General features: G+C 33.4%; 1 pseudogene; it reads left to right on the top strand.

The window, feature by feature from the left end:
- Positions 1 to 1,352: 1,352 nt before the first annotated feature.
- LOC120178826 lies at positions 1,353 to 4,262 on the top strand (annotated as a pseudogene).
- Positions 4,263 to 6,761: the final 2,499 nt, after the last annotated feature.

The following is a 6,761-nucleotide window of genomic DNA, read 5'->3' on the forward strand; positions in this document are numbered from 1 at the left end:
TATGAATCTTTGTACTCATTTTTGAAATATGGCTTTAAAACTATCTCTCGGTGATTAACCCTTTCTTTGTTTTCAGCTCAATCAAATTGATAAAGTTGTTACCAAGACAGATTTTTTCAGGTTCAACTGTCACGAGCTTGATGGGGCCTGCAGAAACTACATATTATGATCAAATGATAACGATAATGACAATGACAATGAATATGTACATCACTGGCTAAGTATGAATGCATCTTCAACATTCCATCAAATGGAATATGGGAAAGCCTTTGATATCAAGCCATGAATTTTGCAAAGGTAAGTAAGTACTTGGGCAATTCTAGAAAGTAGATAATGGGGAATTGTTACAGTGTACAAGTAAAGTCTAATTTCTAGGGTTCAGTTCTATGCAGTTGAAAATTAAAAACATACTAAATACAATGATTTATGAAACATAATATGTGAGGAAATGTGTAGATGAAGAGTTAAATTTCAATCACATTTGAGGTGGTTATAGGCTAACCGAAAGCTTTCTGTGTTCCAAAATGATATAATTAACAAGAATATCAGGGACATCAAGCGGATCAAATCACTGGCTAAAATGGTAGAATTGAAATTCTTTAAATGCAGCTTCATCACTATTGTAATGTTTCAAGCAGGAGGATATTTATTAAGTAAATTGTCATTTAGTCCTGTCTATCGCATGATGGTCATTCAATTGAAAACCACAGTAGCAGACCAACTAAGAAACACCATGCAGACAATCTTTTCGAGATGATAAGAAAAAGCCTTCTGTTTTGATGTTACCTTCGAACCACTGAAATCCGACAAAATAGTCTCTGCAATTCCTACAAGTGAAGCCAGGTTCTTCCACCAAATACCAAGTAACCTGTTTAATTTAAAATGATAGTATATTCATCAACATCCTAAACGAAAAAGTTCAAGTAGATTTCTATGTTAGAAAGGGTGGTAACATACAACATGGCGCACTTCATATTATTGATCTCTAAGTGTTGTATCTGGTTAATTGTGTTTTAAACTTACAGATTTAATGGACATGTGCGTGATTCATATATGCCACCATAATAAAGGTCTTCTATAGCAGTCTGACGGATCATGCAGAAAAATACAACCAACGAAAAGAAAGAAAGGAAAAAGTCATGAACCCTGTAACCTGCCTTGCGCTTGAACATGTGTGGATGTCTTAAATAGAATTCTGGACTCCTGTATCAAAGGACCCACCTTTGTATGTGACTACATGATGTGATCTTGACAATTAATAGCCAACCCGAATCTTGTACTGATCTATGTGTTTCACTCCAGCCATCTTTATCTCAGATGTTAGGAGGCTTCAAGGACCTAATTTATTTCACATTCATAAATATTCCATCATCAAGCGGTTAAGTAGATCATCATTCTACTCACCATCCACAACAGGTAACCAGAGTTGAAGTATCCTCAGAGGCTCAGAGCAGAGATGAAGGTATACCCTTTTTGGTTATGTCCAGTGATAATGATCTTCCTCAATTCTATGAACTGAACTTTTCTCTTTTTGATATAGTTACTAGGTTGGATGCATCGTAAATTTCGCCAAAATAGCAGTGAACCACTCAAGGATTTCACCATTGGTAAGTGTCTTCCTGCCATATAGCTTGTTTTGCTGTGACCTTCATATGGAAAATGTAACTGAAAGGATAACCATAATCTATGAGACAGTCTCTTGTTAAAGAAGTTATGCAAACTGTAATGACAGTGCATGACTCAGATTGTGGGCACACACAGTAGGCTACCTAACTAGTAAAAGCCTGGCAAGTGATGCACATTTAGATTGCATGCATGTGAACCTCAAAGACCTCTGAACAGCATATCTTCATGTTGCTCATTATGATGACTGGAATATAGATTTGAGATGACCCAAAAATGAATTACATGATGGTAAATACATAGAGATTAAATAAATATAAAGCTTTTTTCTTAATTGAATGTTATCATGGTTAGGGAAAAGCAATCACTGCTATCTTTGCTGAAATTCTATGTAATAACTTATTCTTTCATCTATCTCACTGTCATCCAAGTTTCTCTTTTAACGTTTTACGTGTCAGGGCATTCTTGTAATTGTCTTACAGGGCATTCATCAGTGGATGACCAACAACTCTACTCGAAGCCAAACTATGGTACCAAGCCATTCAGGCCATCCCAGAGAAACCATATTCGAAAGTCATTTGCCGGCATAGAAGCAGCACGAGTAGATGAAGAAGACTATGAAGAGGATTCATCATCAGCAATGTCTGAGCTATTCCATGGCTTTCTTGCCATTGGCACCCTTGGTTCGGACCCTAACATTCCTGATCCATCAACACCGACATTTGCTATCTCTGTAGAGAATATAACTGAAAAAGAAACTGAAGTAACAGAGAATGAACTGAAGCTCATTAATGATGAGTTGGAGAGGGTTCTAGGAGCAGAAGCTAAAGAAGAAGGCTGCAACGATTCATCTGGAAGAAACAGTTATGTCAGCACTGGAAGAAACAGTCATGTCAGCACTGGAAGAAACAGTCATGTCAGCACTGGAAGAAGCAGTCATGGCAGCACAATTACCCTCAGTGGAAAGCCAATTGAAGGTCCGGATTCCAATGGGAATGGTACTACAGTTTGTCCACTGCAAGGTTATCTTTTTGGCTCAGCAATAGAATTGTCAGAAACAAATACAGTGGCCAAAAAGGAACACAGGACCTCACTTGGGGAGCTGTTTCAGAGGACTAAAATAACGGAGGAGAATTTGGGGAGTAAATATGAAAAGGAGGAAAAGAGAACAGAGAAGGAAGGAGATAAATCTGCAGTGCACATAATGAAGAAAATGCTGAAGAAAAAGATGCTCAATGCTTCTAGGAGCTCTACTGCAGCCACTGGAGGAAATATTGATTATGCTTCGGCAGAAACTAAACTGCACAAGGTACGTCAAAAAATAACAACTATACCAAACTTTCTATTCATCAGGGGTTTCCAGTAATTTACAGAGAAAATGTTGCAAGTATAGAATCCAATATAATGTATGTTGTAACCATATGATCCCAGCATGAAGATTGAAAAATTCTGGCAAGATAAATGAGTCAAATTGAATGGTCTGTCTATCAAATATCAAGAATGTGTTAACAACAGTTCCTAATCTTTTTGCTTTCATCCCTTGCTTTCTTTTCTTTCTTCTCTTTATTGCCTTGGCTTCAAGATGTTTTGCGTTTTTACAGAGTGTTTAAGGTTCTGAAAATGAAAAAGGTTGAGTTTCCTAATACGCTGATATGTGGTGTGTAGATCTTGCACATGTTCCACAAAAAGGTTCATCCTGAAAGCTTAACAACCACATCTAAGCATAGCAAGCCCCAAATATTGAGAACAAGGAAGGAATATTCTATGATGGAGGTCATGAGAATGGAGATCATATGCTTGCAGATGATGACATAATGATATATCCTCAGAGATCCCTTTCAAAGAACATATGGCGCTACAAGAGCCAATCTAACCCACATCAATTCACACTTAGCTGCAATGATTCAAATGGGAACCGCGAGTGCTGGATCAAAACAGATGCAGACTGTAAGTATAGTATACACGCATTTGACATTTTCAGTATCCATTAAGAAACTATTTCATGGACTGCCAAGAAACCATTGATGAAAGATCATACATGTCTTTGTTATTTTTTTCTTGATTTCTTTCCAAGAATATTTGATTTTTTCTGTCAGCAGCTAGTTTCTACAAATTAATATCCTAAAGAGGATCCCTACAGCATTGCAAAAAACCCAAGTGGTACTTAATTAGTACTGATGCATTGTGATCCTTCTTGCATGATGACTACAGTAACATTAGTCTTCACGTGTTAGTACAAAGTTGGCACGTGGATTTGAATACCAAAAGACAGATGCAGTAGTCAATTATTTGTTTCCGTTGCATATGTATACTGGTGAGATTATTTCGAGTTTTCGAAACAAATATCCTAATCGAGTAAAATGCTGTGTTTGTAGACCTCGTGTTGGAGCTCTAAAAGGCAGAAGAAGCTTTCAAGTGTGTGGTTTCCCCACTATCAACCCTTGATGGTATGAATGATAAGCTGGTGCTGTTTCCTAAGTTTGAGATTATCTATTACTTGAAATTATTAAACTGGTATTTGAGAGTGGCTATTTTACTAAAGAGATTGAAGTAAATAAAGGAGGTCCGCTTCCTAAAACCAACATGTGAGAGTGCTTAATGTAAAATTGTAAGGCGTTATCGTTTTCCTACAAAACAAATCTCAATTACTATTGGGGTTCAGTTATATCACTGTCTCCTAAATTATAGATCTACCTAAACCATGATTTTAACAACAGACAACCAGAAAACTACAAACAATTATGAAGCAATCTGCTTTCTACTTATTTATAACATTTTCTACATGCCGTATAACGAATTAGCCAACCCGAAACTAGTGGCGATAAATTATGCACGAAGAGTTGCCAGAAACACAGATTACAGTTCAACAACGTTTGCCTAAAGATCCATAGAAGACGCCAATTAAAAACAACCCATCGTATCTAATAAATTTGGCTGCCCACAACTTCTACTCAGCAGATGAAATTTTTGGTTACATTTTTCCGAGACATTCATGGAAAGAGAAAATGGTGACCAACAGCTTACCTGGAAGAAAATGATTGAGTGGCCATTGTTTCTGATTTGCTTCTTCTCCGTCTTATTCCGTTGTCACATTGCGATATTAACTGGGGAAAAGGAATGAAATTCGGTGCAGATAAGGTTTTCGATCAAATCCAAGCGTCAAAACCGGAACCAAGGCACAGATTTCTAACTCTCAACCCATAATCTGTAAAATGTGACGGCTTTAATAAAAACCAACTGCTTTTATTTTTTTTAAGAAAATAAGAAATGTTAAATTACGCTTTTAGGACTTAAACTATTAGTTTTGGTCTGTTTTAATATCTAAACTTTCATTTTTTAAAATCATACCTAATGTTTAAAATTTGTTTCATTTTAGTATCCAACATTAAAAACTAAATGCGTTTAGTACCTAAACTATCAGTTTTGGTTAATTTTAATACCTAAACTTTCAATTTTTCAAAACTTAACGTTAAGTTTTTAATGGGGTATCAAAATGAAATAAAAACTAAGTTAGGTATGGTTTTGAAAAAAATTAAAAGTTTAGGTACTAAAACGGATCAAAATGAATAGTTTAGGTACTAAACATGTAGTCGTATTTAGTATCTAAACTATTAGTTTTGGTCCGTTTTAGTACCTAAACTTTTATTTTTTCAAAACTATGCCTAACGTTTATTTTTTGTTTCATTTTAGTACCTCACAATTAAAAGTTAAAGGACATGTTGATGCGGCATAGCTCCTATGAAAGGATGACTAATCTTAACGGTGGACCATGAGAGAATGACGAGTTGACCAACATTGTCTAGTTTAAGGTTCATTGCATGGTGGACCATGGAGACTGAATGATGAAGAAATAAAAAAGTAGATCGTTGATTTGATGAGATTGAGGCATTTTCGGGTGAAAGGAGGCCAAAATCATGTTTAGGAGTCGAAAAGGTGCGGGTTAAAAAGTTTGGGCTTCATCGATTGATAGATGCGACGATTGACGAGTATGCCCGTTAAGTGTTTAATGACGGTGTATTGAAATGAAATAAAAACTAAACTTTAGGTATGATTTTAAAAATAAAAATTTAGATAATAAAATAGAACAAAACTAATAGTTTATATATTAAATGTGTAGTTTACCCTAAAAAGTAAAAATAACGTATCTTATTTGGTTTATTTTCTATTCAAATCATAAGGTTCTCTTCCCATGGACCTTTGTTGGGCTTGGAATGAGACGTTAGACCTCGGCTCTTCGATCCTTAATTTTCACTTGAAATAGATTTATGCAGTCAATTGATAATCAACGTATGCATAATTTGTAAATATAATTTTTTTCTAAGTTTATTTTTAAAAAAAAAATATTTTTTACCTCTAAAAATCTCTCAACAAATTAATCTTTATTTATTCAATTTTTTTATTAATCTAAGGTGATTACAAAATAATATTTGTTTTAAATACTCTCAATCATTTGTCAATTATTTTTTTATTAAATATTCATTTATTCAAATTTTTATTAATATTCATTTATTCATATATATATATATATATTACATGATTTTATTGTTATCTATTTATTAATTTTCCGATTCTTTTCGATTATTATTTTAGTAATGTTATATTTTATCTCATTTAAAAAGATTTGAAGTATATTATAACACCACTTTACCTAAATCTATGAAAAAAAACTACTTATCATTAATAATTTAAATCTAAAATATGATATTACATATTAAAATAATAAAAAATATAAATCAAAATATCAAAAAATTAAATAAGATGTTCTCTAATAAGTTATGTTAAATCAATCTATGTCTTATTCTTAGTTTTCTTAAATAGTATATGAATTATAAGATAATATTTATTCAGAATTTTTTTAGTCATTGATAATGTACACACTCTACATATGTAATTGCTCGAATCTAAAATCTCTATTAAAAGCAACAATCTCTTTTACCACTAAGTTTGCTTCATAAATTCATCCTTTACTCCTAATTATTTAAGACCAACGTTCTATATTATATTATTCTATGCCTTTTGTATAATAAACAGTGGTAAATCACTATAATATATATTTTTTATAACATTTTAAGGGTAAATTACACGTCTACTATATAGACTACCAATTTTATTTCATTTTAATAACTAAACTTTTATTT

Source organism: Hibiscus syriacus, unplaced genomic scaffold (assembly GCF_006381635.1).
Source record: "Hibiscus syriacus cultivar Baekdansim isolate YM2019G1 unplaced genomic scaffold, ASM638163v2 tig00112383_pilon, whole genome shotgun sequence".
In the NCBI taxonomy this organism is placed as follows: Eukaryota; Viridiplantae; Streptophyta; class Magnoliopsida; order Malvales; family Malvaceae; genus Hibiscus; species Hibiscus syriacus.